Below are 14050 nucleotides of genomic sequence, written 5' to 3'. Positions count from 1 at the left end.
CTTGACTTCGAGCCCCAGTATTGGCACCACAAACAAAACAAGTCTGAGGCTCAGAGAAAGGACCTGAGCAGGATGCTCAGCCAGCATGGTGGGACCCAGTCTGCAGCCTCCTGGCCCTTCCCCTCATCCCTGAGCCCTGCTCTCCCCACTACATTCCTGTGGAGACACATGTTATTGTTTTCTTCTGCCTCCAATTAAACAAAACTTTCTGTCGATGGGGCCCGACAGGCATAATGCATGGAGGCATTAACCAGGCTTGCAACCTGACCCCAGACCTGCTCCCTTCCATGAAGCCGCCATGGCGGGGGCCTTGTCCCAATAAAGGCCCACCCAGCCACTGCCACCTGCTTGGTGGGCATGGAGACCAGCGCAAAGGCCTCTGGGAACAGGAGCTGCTCAGACTGTCACCATGGCAATGCTACTTGCTCCTTGAGTCCACTGTGGCATCTTTGCCTAGATGCCAGGAAAAGGTTAGAGGTGGGAAATGGAAAGGTCTGCCTGAAATGACCCCTCATGTCCCAGGCCAAACCTAGAAGCTTCCTTTCATCCTCAGGCTGCTTGGGAAAGCAGGAGAGACCTGGCAATAAGGCCTATGGACTATGAGGCCATGGCTGGAGTCTTGCTTATGTTCCTGTAGAGATATCACGAGGAGAAGACATAGCTAGGATTCCTGAACTCCTAAAGCCTGAATCCCGGCGTGCTGAGGACACTGGCTAGGCCTGTTAACTCCAGCCTGAAAAACCCTTAGGATGTAACTGACAGGTATGAGCTACTGGCACTCGGCAACTTTTTCGTTTTTAAAATGGGGAACCCAAGGCCCTAAGAGCATGAGGTTTCCCATAGAAGGTCATAGAAACTCATACCCTCTCCCTCTGAGTTCCTGAGGAATAGGGCCATTTCAGACCTTCTGGAGCTCCAAGTATGTCTTGGGGACTTGATTCCCCAGCACTGTTTAATCTGTTCCTGGTACGAAGCATGAGCTGGGCCCTGGGGGGCAAGGCAAGGACTTGAACTGCCCCTGGCAGGGTGGGCAGGGCTGCCGGGGAGGGCTGGAAGGAAGGCAGACAGGAAAATGGCTCGAGAGCAGATTTGGAGAGATGACTGCATTCATCTATTTGTTGAGGGAATGTTAAATGGGCACCTACTATATACCACATTCTGGCTCATCCCTGTGCTGAATAAAACCCTACACAGATTTTCTTCAGGCTCATAATAAGATAAAAGATACAATATAGCATTAAAAACAAAAGGAATGGGAAGATACAAGGACTCATCTGGATTTAACAGTCTATTAGGGACAGGAAAAGTCACTGGAGAAAGCTACATTTGATCTCTGAAGGCAAACAGTGGTGGGACAAGTGTTTCTAGGCAGGGGGAACAGAATGCGCACAAGGCAGCAACATCATTATGGAGCCTACATAGTGTTTGTTGTGCTGGAGGCTCAGGAGATGAAAGAAGGTAAGGGATTAAACCCAAGGGCTGCCAGGCAAGCACCAGTGGCTCACGCCTGTAATTCTAACTACTCAGGAGGCTGAGAGCTGAGGATCTGGGTGCAAAGCCAGCTTGAGCAGGAAAGTCTGTAAGACACTTAAGTGGAGTTACAGCTAAAAGTGTTAGAGTGCTAGTCTTGAGCAGAAAAAGCTCAGGGACAGTACCCAGGCCTTGAGTTCAAGCCCAACGAATTACAAAAAAAATCACACACACACACACACACACATATATATATATATATATATATATATATATATATGTATATATAAATCTCATAATACAAATATATTATATAAAACATCAATATTAATACTATATTAACATATTATATAAACATAAAACTATGCTTTATAGAACATTAACAGTATATGATATAATTACATATACTATAACAAAACATTGCAATGACATAATATGTAATTATATCATAATAATATATTGTAATTCTATTATTTATGACATAACATAATTATATTATACTTCTATTATGTATTATTTTTGTATATTATATGACTATATTATATTACATGTCATATATACTTACATATTATGTATGATGTATAATTATATATAAATATATAGTTACAAATATATTTTATTTTGTAAATAGTTTGGTATATATCTCTAAAATGTAGCAGCTTGCTTCTTTTCTTTTCTTATTTTTCCGGAGTTTTTTTTTTTCTGTCTGAGACCAGGATTTGAACCTTGTACCTGATGCTTTTGCTCATTGGCTAGTGCTACACAAACTGAGCCAGGACTCCAACCCCTTCTTTTTTCTTCAAATACATAAAAGTACACAAAATATATTATGCCTAAAGCATAGGGGTACTATACTTGTTAGAGGTTTTTGCTTTTTCAGTTTTTTTTTTCAGTGCCTGGGATTGAATTCAGGACTTTGCTCTTGCTACACAAGCGCTCACCCTTTCAATGAGCTAAATCTCCAATCTCATTTTTTGCTCATTTATTTATTTATTTATTTATTTGTTTGTTTGTACTTCTAGTACTAGGACTTGAATTCAGGGCCTAGGTACTGTACTTTAGCTTTTTTACTCAAAACCAACACTTTACCACTTGAGCCACACCTCTACTTTTAGCTTTATAGTGGTTAATTGGAGATTAAATTACAAAGATGTTCTTACTCCGCTGGGCTTCCAACTACAAACCTCAGATCTCAGCCTCCTGAGTAGCTAAGATTACAAGAGTAAACAACTGGTGTCCGGCAGGGTTTTGCCTCTTTAAATAATGCCATTATCTTATCTGTATCAGTCAGCTATGGCCACCATAATGCTGAGAGAGAAACGAACCCAATATCTCTCTTCATGGTCTGTGAGTTTGATTGAAGTAGTTGAGGTTTGTCCCCAAGGTGGTCCTGGAGTCAGGTCTGCCTTCGGTGTCTCTATCATCTAAGGCCAGTGGCCTCCTCTGGGCTCAATTCTCTTCCTGGGGAAGACAGCAAGAATCAGCCATCTGAGTTCCCCCAGCATCCATTGGTTAAAAAAGTGACAAAACCCCACCTACTTTGGGAAAGGCCTCTATATTTCTTTTCTTTTCTTTTTTCTTTTCTTTCTTTCTTTCCTTTCTTCCTTCCTTCCTTCCTTCCTTCCTTCCTTCCTTCCTTCCTTTCTTTATTTCTTTTTTTTCTTTCCCTCCCTCCCTCCCTCCCTCCCTCCCTCCTTTCCTTCTTTCCTTCTTTCCTTCCTTCCTTCCTTCCTTCCTTCCTTCCTTCCTTCCTTCCTTCCTTCCTTCCTTCCTTCCTTCCTTCCTTCTTTCTCTTTCTTTTCTCATGGGGCTTGAACTCTGGGCCTGAATGCTGTCCCTCAGCTCTTCAGCACAAGGCTAGCACTCTACCACTTGAGCCACAGCACCAATTCTGGTTTTCTGAGTGGTTTATTGGAGATAAGAGTCTAATGAACTTTCCTTCCTGGGCTGGCTTTCAACTGTGATCCTCATATCTTAGCCTCCTGAGTAGCTATGATTGCAGGCGCCTGGCCTTCATATTTCTTGTAGATTCCTTCCAGGAACAATGAAGATTGGTTCCACTTTTGCAATGACCCTAACCCACTACGCTTCAGAGGGGACCAGTGCGTGATTTACCAGCATCTGGCTCAAATGTACATGTTTTAAAACCAAATTGAGCTCCCATTGAAGTTTTCTTTCTTTAATAATACTGTCAGTGAGAAGCTTGATGGCAAAGGCTAAAACCTGTCATCCTAGCTACTCAGGAGGCTGAGATCTGAGGATCTCTGTTTGAAGCCAGCCTGGGTAGAAAAGTCTATGAGCATTTTATCTCCAATGAACCAGCCAAGTGGAGCTGTGGGTCAAGTGGGTCAAGTGGTAGAGCACCATGTCCTGAGTTCAGTCCCCAGTATTGAGGCATAGACACATGCATACATGCTCAAGAAGTATAGTACCTTCCTACCGGTGGGGACCTGAGTTCAAATCCACATTACTGTCCCTCCTCTAATCATATATAATATACAATTATATAAACATACAATTATTTATTTTATTTTATTTTTATTTTTTATTTGTCTGTCTTGGTGGCTTGAACTCGGTGTGGGCACTGTCCCTGAGCTCTTCAGCTGAAGTCTAGGGCTCTGCCACTTGAGCCACAGCACCACTTCCAGTTTTCTGGTGGTTAACTGGAGATAAAAGTCTCACAGACTTTGCTACCTGGCCTGGCTTTGAGCCACAATCCTCAGATCTCAGCCTCCTGAGTAGCTAGGATTACAGATGTGAGCCACCGGTGCCCCGCTAAACATGCAATTATATATAATAAATTATTTATATTGATATATTAAATTAAATTGAATTATAATAAACATGATTATAATTGTATAAATATAATTATATAAGCATATATAATTATATAGGTATAATTATATAAGTATATGTCATATAAAATATAATTATATATACATATATGTAATAGTTGATGGTTGTGGGGCTTGAACCCAGGGCCTAAAAATAATATTGATAGTGATATTTCAAGCAGTTAAGAGTCGGGATTGGAGGCATGGCTCAGTTGGGAGAATGCTGGTCAATGAGTGAAGGTGTCAGGTACTGAGTTTGAATCCCAATCTCAGATCTAAAAAAGCAAAAGAATCTACCAGTGGACCTAAACCTTATGAATTTAAATCTTATTGCCTCTGCCTAACTGCTATGTGACCTTCATTCCTCCAGCCTCAATTCCCCCCCTCCCTTACCCCCCTCCCCGCCCTCCTCCACAGTGGCAGCCTAGTATGTCTCTGTCCTGCCTTGTCCTGCCCATTACACAGATGAGCACACTGAGGCTGGATGCAGGCTACCTTCCAAGTCAGTGGCATCCGACGCTAGCCCAAGGGCTTTCGGCAGCTTGAGCAGAACTACTGACAACTGTACATTGTGTGTGTGTGTGTGTGTGTGTGTGTGTGTGTGTGTGTGTGTGTATTCATTTGCTTGATTCTGTTCAGCCTTGGCAGAGGCAAGAACACTCTATGCAAGAAGTGGCAGGAAGCACTAGGGATGGCAGTCTAGCACCCTTTGCCCAGACTCCTCCCCACACCCCCACTTGGCTTGTGTGGCCTGGCTTGCCACAAGGCTGCAGCAGGCCCGGCTTATCTCCAGACGCCTGTTATCTGCAAGCCCATCTGTGGACAAATGGCCGGCCGACTGGCTCCTGGTCACCCTGCCTGGAGGGAGGCCTCTTCTCAGGCCTGTGTCTGGCAATTTGGGCCTGGAGCCCAAAGTGGGGGGTCTCCCAATTGAGGAGGCCCAGGCTGGCTCCACCCCTGGGGGGCTTCAAACCCCAGAAACAGGCCGCCTGGGAAATTCCATTCTATAAAGACAGAAATCCCATCCAGCCAATCCTCCTCTTTCCCAGTAGGCCTTGCAAGGGAGAATAAGAGTTGCTTTGCTCCTTCTCCTCAGCAGATGGGGCAACTGAGGCTTGTGTCTGTGTGTGTGTGTGTGTGTGTGTGTGTGTGTGTGTGTGTGAAATCTGCCACAGCTCACAATGTCCTAGCAAAGCTGCTAGGACTATACTAAGGTCTCTTGGCTCCTTTTCCTGACTCTGAAAAGGAGACCGCAGAGCCAGAGTTGCAGGCCTTGGGAGTGGGTGGCTGGAGCAAGTTGCACATTCTCTCTGGTCTTGATTGCTTCATCTTTCATACAAAAGTGAGATGGGCAAAAGGGACTCCTCTGCTGGGCCCCGGGGCACACAGGAAGAGCCTGGTGGAAGCAGAGGCCTTTGAGCTCCCAGGTTCACCCTCCCTGGTTCAGGTCTGATGTTCCTACTGTCTTATCAGGACTTTAGCCAATCACATGGCCCCATGATCTCTGGGCCTTAATTTCCACCAATAAAAAAAAAAAAAAAAGGAAGACTAAGAGTCCTCACCTCCAGCTGGGCACCAATGGCTCATGCCTCTAATCTTAGCTACTCAGGAGTTGAGATCTGAAGATCGTGGTTTGAAGCCAGCCAAGGTAGGAAAGTCTGTGAGACTCTGATCTCCATTCAACTACTTAGAAAAAGTTGGAAATGGCACTTTGACTCAAGTGGTATAGTACTAGCTTTGAGCAAAAGAAGCTAAGGTACACAACCTGAGTCCCTGAATTCAAACCCCAGGACCAGCAAAACAAAAACACTAGACAAAACAAAACAGAAGTCCTCTTTTCAGAGGGTGGTTGTGAGGATTAAATATGTCAGTCTATCAAAAAAAACCCTTTAGATAACATATATGTTCACTAATATGAATTACTGGTGATTATGGCGGGGAGCGGGGTGTTGTGCTAGTCCTGGGGTTAAAACTTTGAACCTAGGGGCTGGGAAGGTGGCTCAGTGGTAGAGTGCTTGCCTTGCATGCCTGAGGCCCTGGGTTTGATTCCCCAGCACCACAGACGCAAAAAGAAAAAAGCCAGAAGTGGCGCTGTGGCTCAAGTGGTAGAGCGCTAGCCTTGAGCTGAAGAGCTGAGGGACAGCGCCCAGGCCCAGAGTTCAGGCCCCACGACCGGACCCAAAACAAACAAACAAACAAAACTTTGAACCTAGACTCTGTCCTTTAGGTTTTTTTACTCAAGGCTGGAGCTCTACCACAGCTTCACTTCTGGCTGTATTTTTGGGGGTTAACTGGAGGTAGGAATCTCACAGAACTTTGTGCCCAGGCTGGCTTCGAACCAGGATCCTCAAATCTCAGCCTCCTGAGTAGCTAGGATGACAGGCCTGAGCCACCCAGAGCCCTGTTATTTTTATGAGTCAGCTAGTAGAGTAGTGGAATAGAGTCTATCAGTTGGAGTATCTGGGTTGATAACTCAGAAGTGCTATATGGCCTTGGGCAACTGACTCATCATTTCTGTTTTCTTCTCTGTCAAAAGGAGAAGTGTGTTTGCAGGGTGCTGGTGGCTTATGCCTGTCATCCTAGCTACTCAGGAAGCTGAGATCTGAAGATCGAGGGTTGAAGCCAGCCCAGGCAGAAAAATCCCCTTGAGACTCTTATCTCCAATGAACAACTAAAAAACCAGAAGTGGTACTCTGGCTTAAATGGTAGAGCACTAACCTTGAGTACAAACAGGCCCAGGGACAGCACCCAGGCCCTGAGTTCAAGCCCTACAACTGCAAAAAGTTGGGGGGTAGGGGACGCGCAGTGTGCTAGGCAAAAATAAAATAAAAGGAGCCAGAAATAGAGGTATGGCTCAAGTAGTACAGCACCAGCCTTGAGTAAGAAAAAGCCAAATGAGAACACAGGGTCCTGGGTTTAAGTCCCCAGTACTAGCACAAAAAAAGGGGGGTGGGGGGCAGGGGAAGTTTGTCTCTGAGGCTCAAGGGAGGGGCTTCACATACAGTGTGGCCTTAAGCATGGCCAGAAAGTGGGTGGGTGGGGGACAAGAGGGATTACTAGGGACCCACAGAGAAGGTGTCTGCATGGAAGAGATGGAGACAGTTAGGGGCAGTTGTTTAGAGTGTCCATCTCTGCCTTGATGGATGCTGCCGTTGGTGGGAAGTCTGTTTGCAGATTTCTGCTGGAAACATGAATCAAGGACTGTTTGGAGAACACGTGCGTTCCTCGGTCAAACATCTTCCCCCATGCTGGAGCCAAGGAGCCCAGGGAGGCTGTGTGTGTGTGTGTGTGTGTGGTGTGTGTGTGTGTGTGTGTGGTGTGTGTGTGTGTGTGTGTGTGTGTGTGTGTGTGTCCCAGATTGTCCCCCGGGACAGACAGAGACACAGCCCCAGCCCTCCTTCCTGAGCTCAGCTCCAGCCAAGGATCCACACAATTTCAGGGACAGGCGCCCTGGTCTCAAAAAACCTCTAGAAAACAAGATAAGCATTGGACTCACCCAGAAATCACAGTAGGAGAGATAAGGACCCCATCTGCTTCCACTCTTGTCCCTCTGATCCTACACAGCAGTACCAAAGTGACCTTTAAAAATGTAAATCGTGGAGGCTCCCAGTCCGGGGCGGGGGGGGGGGGGGGGGGGGGGGGCCAAGCCTGCAAGTGACTTCCTTTGCCGTTCATCAAGATGACTCTCCTTCAACATGGCCTTTGAGACCCCTTACACCTCCCAGCCTTGTCACTGCTTGTTTTCTCCTCCAGCTACCTCCTCCCCACTGTGCCCTGCCCTTCCAGTTTTGATCAGTCCCAGCAACTCCACCCCCCCTGCCCCCCCCCCCCCAAATGTAGGCCAAGCTGGGCCTATGTGTGTATTCAGTTTTCACCACCTGACTGTTGGCTCCACAGAGTGAGGCAGGGCCTGCTTTTCACTGCAGAATATACCCAGGGGCCCAGCACCATGCTTGCCAGGGTGTAAGACTCTGGAGGAATGTTCTTTGGGTATCTGAATGTTAAGCCATGAGAAGAAGGGATCTCCTGTTGGGGACATCTCTCATTTGACCTCAAACTCAAGGAGTGGTCTCCTTTTCCTCCTTGCTGGAGCTGTGTGTGTGTGTGTGGGGGGGGGTTGTTCTCCCAGTCCTAGGGTTTGAACTCAGGACCTGGGCACTGTCCTTGAGCTTTTTGCTCAAGGCTAACACTCAACCACTTTGCCTCACAGCAGCTCAATTTCTGTTTTCTCTTCTTCTTCTTCTTCTTCTTCTTCTTCTTCTTCTTCTTCTTCTTCTTCTTCTTCTTCTTCTTCTTCTTCTTCTTCTTCTTCTTCTTCTTCATTCTTCTTCTTCTTCTTCTTCTTCTTCTTCTTCTTCTTCTTCTTCTTCTTCTTCTTCTTCTTGTTCTCCTCCTCCTCCTCCTCCTCCTCCTCCTCCTCCTTCTTCCCTCCTCCTCCTCCTCCTCCTCCTCCTCCTCCTCCTCCTCCTCCTCCTCCTCCTCCTCCTCCTCCTCCTCCTCCTCCTCCTCCTCCTCCTCCTCCTCCTCCTCCTCTTCTTCTTCTTCTTCTTCTTCTTCTTCTTCTTCTTCTTCTTCTTCTTCTTCTTCTTCTTCTTCTTCTTCTTCTTCTTGTTCTTCTTGTTCTCCTCCTCCTCCTCCTCCTCCTCCTTCTTCCCTCCTCCTCCTCCTCCTCCTCCTCCTTCTTCTTCCCTCCTCCTCCTTCTTCTTCCCTCCTCCTCCTCCTCCTCCTCCTTCTTCTTCCCTCCTCCTCCTCCTTCTTCTTCCCTCCTCCTCCTCCTTCTTCTTCCCTCCTCCTCCTCCTTCTTCTTCCCTCCTCCTCCTCCTCCTCCTCCTCCTCCTCCTCCTCCTTCTTCTTTCTTCTTTTCTTCTTCTTCTTCTTCTTCTTCTTCTTCTTCTTCTTCTTCTTCTTCTTCTTCTTCTTCTTCTTCTTCTTCTTCTTCTTCTTCTTCTTCTTCTTCTTCTTCTTGTTCTCCTCCTCCTCCTCCTCCTCCTCCTCCTCCTCTTTCTCCTCCTTCTTTTTGTAGTTCATTAGAGAGAAGAATTTCACAGACTTTCTTGCCCAGGCTAGCTTTGAACTGAGGTCCTCAGGTCTCAGCTTCCCGAGTAGCTAGGATGACAGGCATAAGCCACCTTAAGAGGAACTGCTGATTGGATAACTCAGGTCATATAAACCTCTTTGTGTCTACTCTCAAGAAAAAAAAAAAGAAAAAAGAAATTAGGGCAGTCTCCAACAAACCCTAACACAATTTTTTTTATATTCACATCCACATGATTTTTTTCCTTCCATCAAATGTTCGGGGCCAATCCAAGAATCTGCCATGTCTAGAACTATGACTTTATATGTTTTCTAGATTATCTTTTTTTGTTGTTGTTGTTGGTCATGGGGCTTGAACTCTGGGCCTGAGCACTGTCCCTCAGCTCTTCAGCTCAAGACTAATCATTTTACCACTTGAGCCACAGCGACACTTCCTAGATTATCTTTTATCTGGGTTTTCTCTGAGATTATTTTAGGTTTTTGGCTATCATTTCTGTCTGCATTATTTATTTATTTTAATTAATTAACTTTTAATTTTATTATCTTAGTACTAGTCCTGGGGTTTGAACTCAAAACCTGGGCACTATCCCTGAGCTTCTTTTTACTCAAGGCTAGTACTCTACCACTGAGCCACAGATCCACTTCTGACTTTTTTCTGAGTAGTTTATTATAAATAAGATTCTCATGGACTTGCTTCCTGAGCTCACTATGAACCATGATCCTCAGATCTCAGCCTTATGAATAGTTAGAATTATAGGTGTGAGCCACTGGTGCTTGGCTAATTTATTTATTTTATTTTAATTTTAATTTTTTTTTTTTTTGCCAGTCCTGGGTCTTGAACTCAGGGCCTGGGCACTGTCCCTGAGCTTCTTGCTAGCACTCTACCACTTAAACCACGGTGCCACTTTTAAGCCTTTTCTATTTATGTGGTACTGAGAAATCAAATCCAGGGCTTTATACATGCTAGGCAAGCACTCTACCACTAGGCCACATTCCCAGCCTAATTTATTTATTTTTGTGCTAGTTCTGGGGCTTGATCTCAGGGCCTCATGTTCTTATTTAGCATTTTTTTTTTCTGGCACTCCACCACTTCAGCCACAGCTTCATAACACGAGCCTCAGATCTCAGCCTCTTTTTTTTTTTTTGGTTGTGGGGTTTGAACTCTGGGCTTGAGCGCTGTCCCTTAGCTCTTCAGTTCAAGCACTCTACCAGTTGAGCTACAGTGCCACTTCCGGTTTTCTGGTGGTTTATTGGAGATATGAATTTCACGGACTTTCCTGCCCAGGCTGGCTTTGAACTGTGATCCTGAGTAGCTAGGATTACAGGCCTGAACCACCAGTGCCCGGCTCTACATTGTTAAAGGCAAATAAATCAAGAAGGCAGGAAAAGGCATACAGAATGACCTTGGAATCAACATGGTAGATTCAACTTTTAAGTCTTGTTGGCTATGAGATTGTCCTCCTATGCTGTAATGAAGTTGATTCTGGAGGTTGGAATTGTGAAAGGACATTTGACAGCCATGGGAATGCTGGCTTCCCAGTGTCCTCTAGGTGGCGCCCAATTCTCTGGGGAAAAGAGCAAGCAGCTGGTAATTTCCCAGAGAAAAGAAGGATATTTTAGAGGGCCAAAGCCTTAAGCAGCATCCCACCTTGTTTCTCCAGAAAGCCCAGAATTCATTCATTTATTCATTCATTAATTCACCTTTTTTTTGGTGCTTCTTGCCTGCTTTTGCCAGGATTCTTGCTATTTGTAAGTCATTGAACAACAACAAAATCAGACAGGCTAGGTAGTTTTACTTGGCAAACAAGTTCTTTGTCTTCCCTTCCCCTCCCTTCCCTTCCCCTCCCCTCCCCTCCCTCTCCCCTCCCCTCCCTCTCTCATCAGTTGTGGGGCTTGAATTAATGGCCTGGGCACTGTCCCTGAGCTTTTTTTGCTCATGGATAGTGTTCTACCACAGCTTCACTTTTGGTTTTCTGGTGGTTCACTGGAGTAAGAATCTTACAGACTTTCCTGCCCAGGCTGGCTTTGAACCACAATCCTCAGATCTCAGTCTCCTGAGTAGTTAGGATTACAGGTGTGAGCCACCATGCGCTCTCTCTCTGTCTCTCTCTCTGTCTCTCTCCTCTCTCTCTCTGTCTCTCCCTCTGTCTCTCTCTCTCTTCCTCCCTCCCTCCTTCCCTCCTTGCCTCCCTCCCTCCCCCTCCCTCCCTCCTTTCCTTCCTTTCCTTCCTTCCTTCCTTCCTTCCTTCCTTCCTTCCTTCCTTCCTTCCTTCCTTCCTTCCTTCCTTCCTTCCTTCCTTTTTTGCTAGTCCTGGGGCTTGAACTCTGGGCCTAGGCACTGTCCTTGAGCTTCTTCTTTGGCTTAAGGCTAGCGCTCTACCACTTGAGCCACAGCACCCCTTCCAGCCTTTTCTTAGTAGTTTATTGGAGATAAGGGTCCCATGGACTTTCCTGACTGGGTTGGCTTCGAACCACAATCCTCAGATCTCAGCCTCCTAAGTAGCTAGGATTATAGGCCTGAGCCACCAGTGTCCAGCTATGTGCTCTTTCTTCTCTTGTTAAGATTTGGAGCAAGTTTCTGGTCTTAAGTGCTCTTCAGAGAAAAATGTTCTGTCCCTCCCTACATCTGTTCCAGGCTCCTGGTCTCTCCTAGAAAGGACCTCAGCTAGTATTAACTCCTCATAAGGAGGTGGAAATGGAGCTCAAAAGGCCCGGGCACTTGCATGGGGGTCGGGCTGGCACCCTGCTCAGGAAGGGACTTGGAGGTTGGGGGCAGGGGAGCTGTCCCCCTAGTCCTCCATCCTCAGAGAGAAACAGCACCTCACTCTTTGTGGGCTTTTCCCATGGCTTGTCACCAGCTCAAGCTTTGTCATCCTGGCAACTACAGCATAGAGCATCCAGAGATGGGTGGGCTGTACCTCAGTTTCTTCATCTGTAAAATGGGGGTGGGCAATACTTTTCCTATAGGCTGTGTGTATGGCCACCGCTGTTGACTGAACTGTTGCCAAAGGAGCTCTGTAGAGACTCAGCCCCTTGACTCAGAGGATGATGGGAAGGGAAAAGGTAGAGGGGTGCTCATCAAAGACAGGGGGCCCTACTCGTGACCCTTCAGCCATGGACAGCGTATTGCAAAGTTCAGAGCACTTGTCAAGTAGCCTGACTTCCTGTGAGCCTCATCTCTACCTTGACTGTGGGAAAACAAGGTTAGGAAGGGAGATGTGACCTTGTCAAGGTCACACATCCAGCCAGCAGCAGACTATCTGCAAAACACTGGGGACAAAAGAAGAGGATCAGGCCCAGCATGGTGGCTCACGCCTGTCATCCTAACTACCCTAGAGGCTGAGATATGAAGATTGTGGTTCAAAGCCAGACTGGGCAGGAAAGTCAGTGAGATTCTCATCTACAATTGATCACCAAAAAAAGCTAGAAGTAGAGCTGTGGCTCAAATGTTAGAGCAATGTGCTGGGAATGTGGCTTAGTGGTAGAGTGCTTGCCTAGCTTACATGAAACCCTGGGTTCAATTCCTCAGTTATTACATAAAAAGAAAAAAAGCCAGAAGTGGTGCTGTGGCTCAGGTGGTAGAGTGCTAGCTTTAAGCAAAAGAAGCTCAGGGATAGTGTGCAGGCTCTGAGTTCAAGCCCCAGGACTGGCGCGCGCGCGCACACGCATGCACGCACACACACACAAAACAACACCATAAAATGTTTATTAACCCCACCACCACCAAAATGACAAAACAAAACAAACAAAAAACAGAAGAAGGGTATCAGGCAATCCTGCTTTTGTATCTAGGCTCTGAGCCCAAGGTGTTATGACCTTCCACAAGTCAGTTCAGTGTCTAGGTTGAAGTTTATTTATCCACAGAGAAAAATCACAGCATTATTTTGAGGATTCAAGACAGCAGAATGAGATTCAGGGTAGCACCTGCTGGTACTTTTGTTTTGTTTTGTTTTGTTTTTTAGTCCATTCTGGAATCTGAACTCAGGGCCCAGGTGCTGACTCTGAGCTTTTTTCTGCCCAAAGCTAGAGCTCTACCACTTTGAGCCACAGAGCCACTTCCAGTTTTCTGGGAGTTCCTTGGAGAGAAGTGTCTCACAGACTTCCCTGCTCAGGCTAGCTTTGAACTGTGATCTTCAGATCTCAGCCTCCTGAGTAGCTGGGATTAGAGGTGTGAGCTACCAACATCCAGCAGAACGCACATTTCTTTGCTCTAAGGGATGGTCCCTGGGAGTTAGGGGCTTGTCTTTTTCTCCACTGGTTTCTGTGTCTCACAGTGGTGACTCCTCAGATTCCCTCCCTCTTCCACCATTGCTTAGCACTGTTTCATTCCAGGTCTTGCTGGTTCTGCTGCTTGGTAGGGCTGGGTGTGCCTTGTTCACCTGTCAGACCAGCTCACCACATAATACCTTGCCCTGAGCCAAAACTACACTGCAGTTTGAAGTGCTTCCTGTGTCTAGCCTTGCACAGAGCACTTCCTCTTTTCATTTAAGCCTCATTAACCTCTCAGGGAGGAGATTTTGTTCTTCCCATTTTACCTATCATGCAGGTAGAGTTCAGAAAGACCAAAGGTTCCTGGGTATAGAAATCAAAGCCAAGAGCTGGGCTTGGTGGCTCACGCCTGTCATCCTAGCTACTCAGCAGGCTGAGATCTGACGATCATGGTTCAAAGCCAGCCTGGGCAGGAAATTCCACGAGACTCCAATGATCTCCA

Source organism: Dipodomys merriami, unplaced genomic scaffold (genome assembly GCF_024711535.1).
Source record: "Dipodomys merriami isolate MVZ:Mamm:240054 unplaced genomic scaffold, mDipMer1.0.p SCAF_130, whole genome shotgun sequence".
Taxonomy (NCBI): domain Eukaryota; kingdom Metazoa; phylum Chordata; class Mammalia; order Rodentia; family Heteromyidae; genus Dipodomys; species Dipodomys merriami.
The sequence above is the reverse complement of the archived record's forward strand: the minus strand, read 5'-3'. Positions refer to the sequence as shown.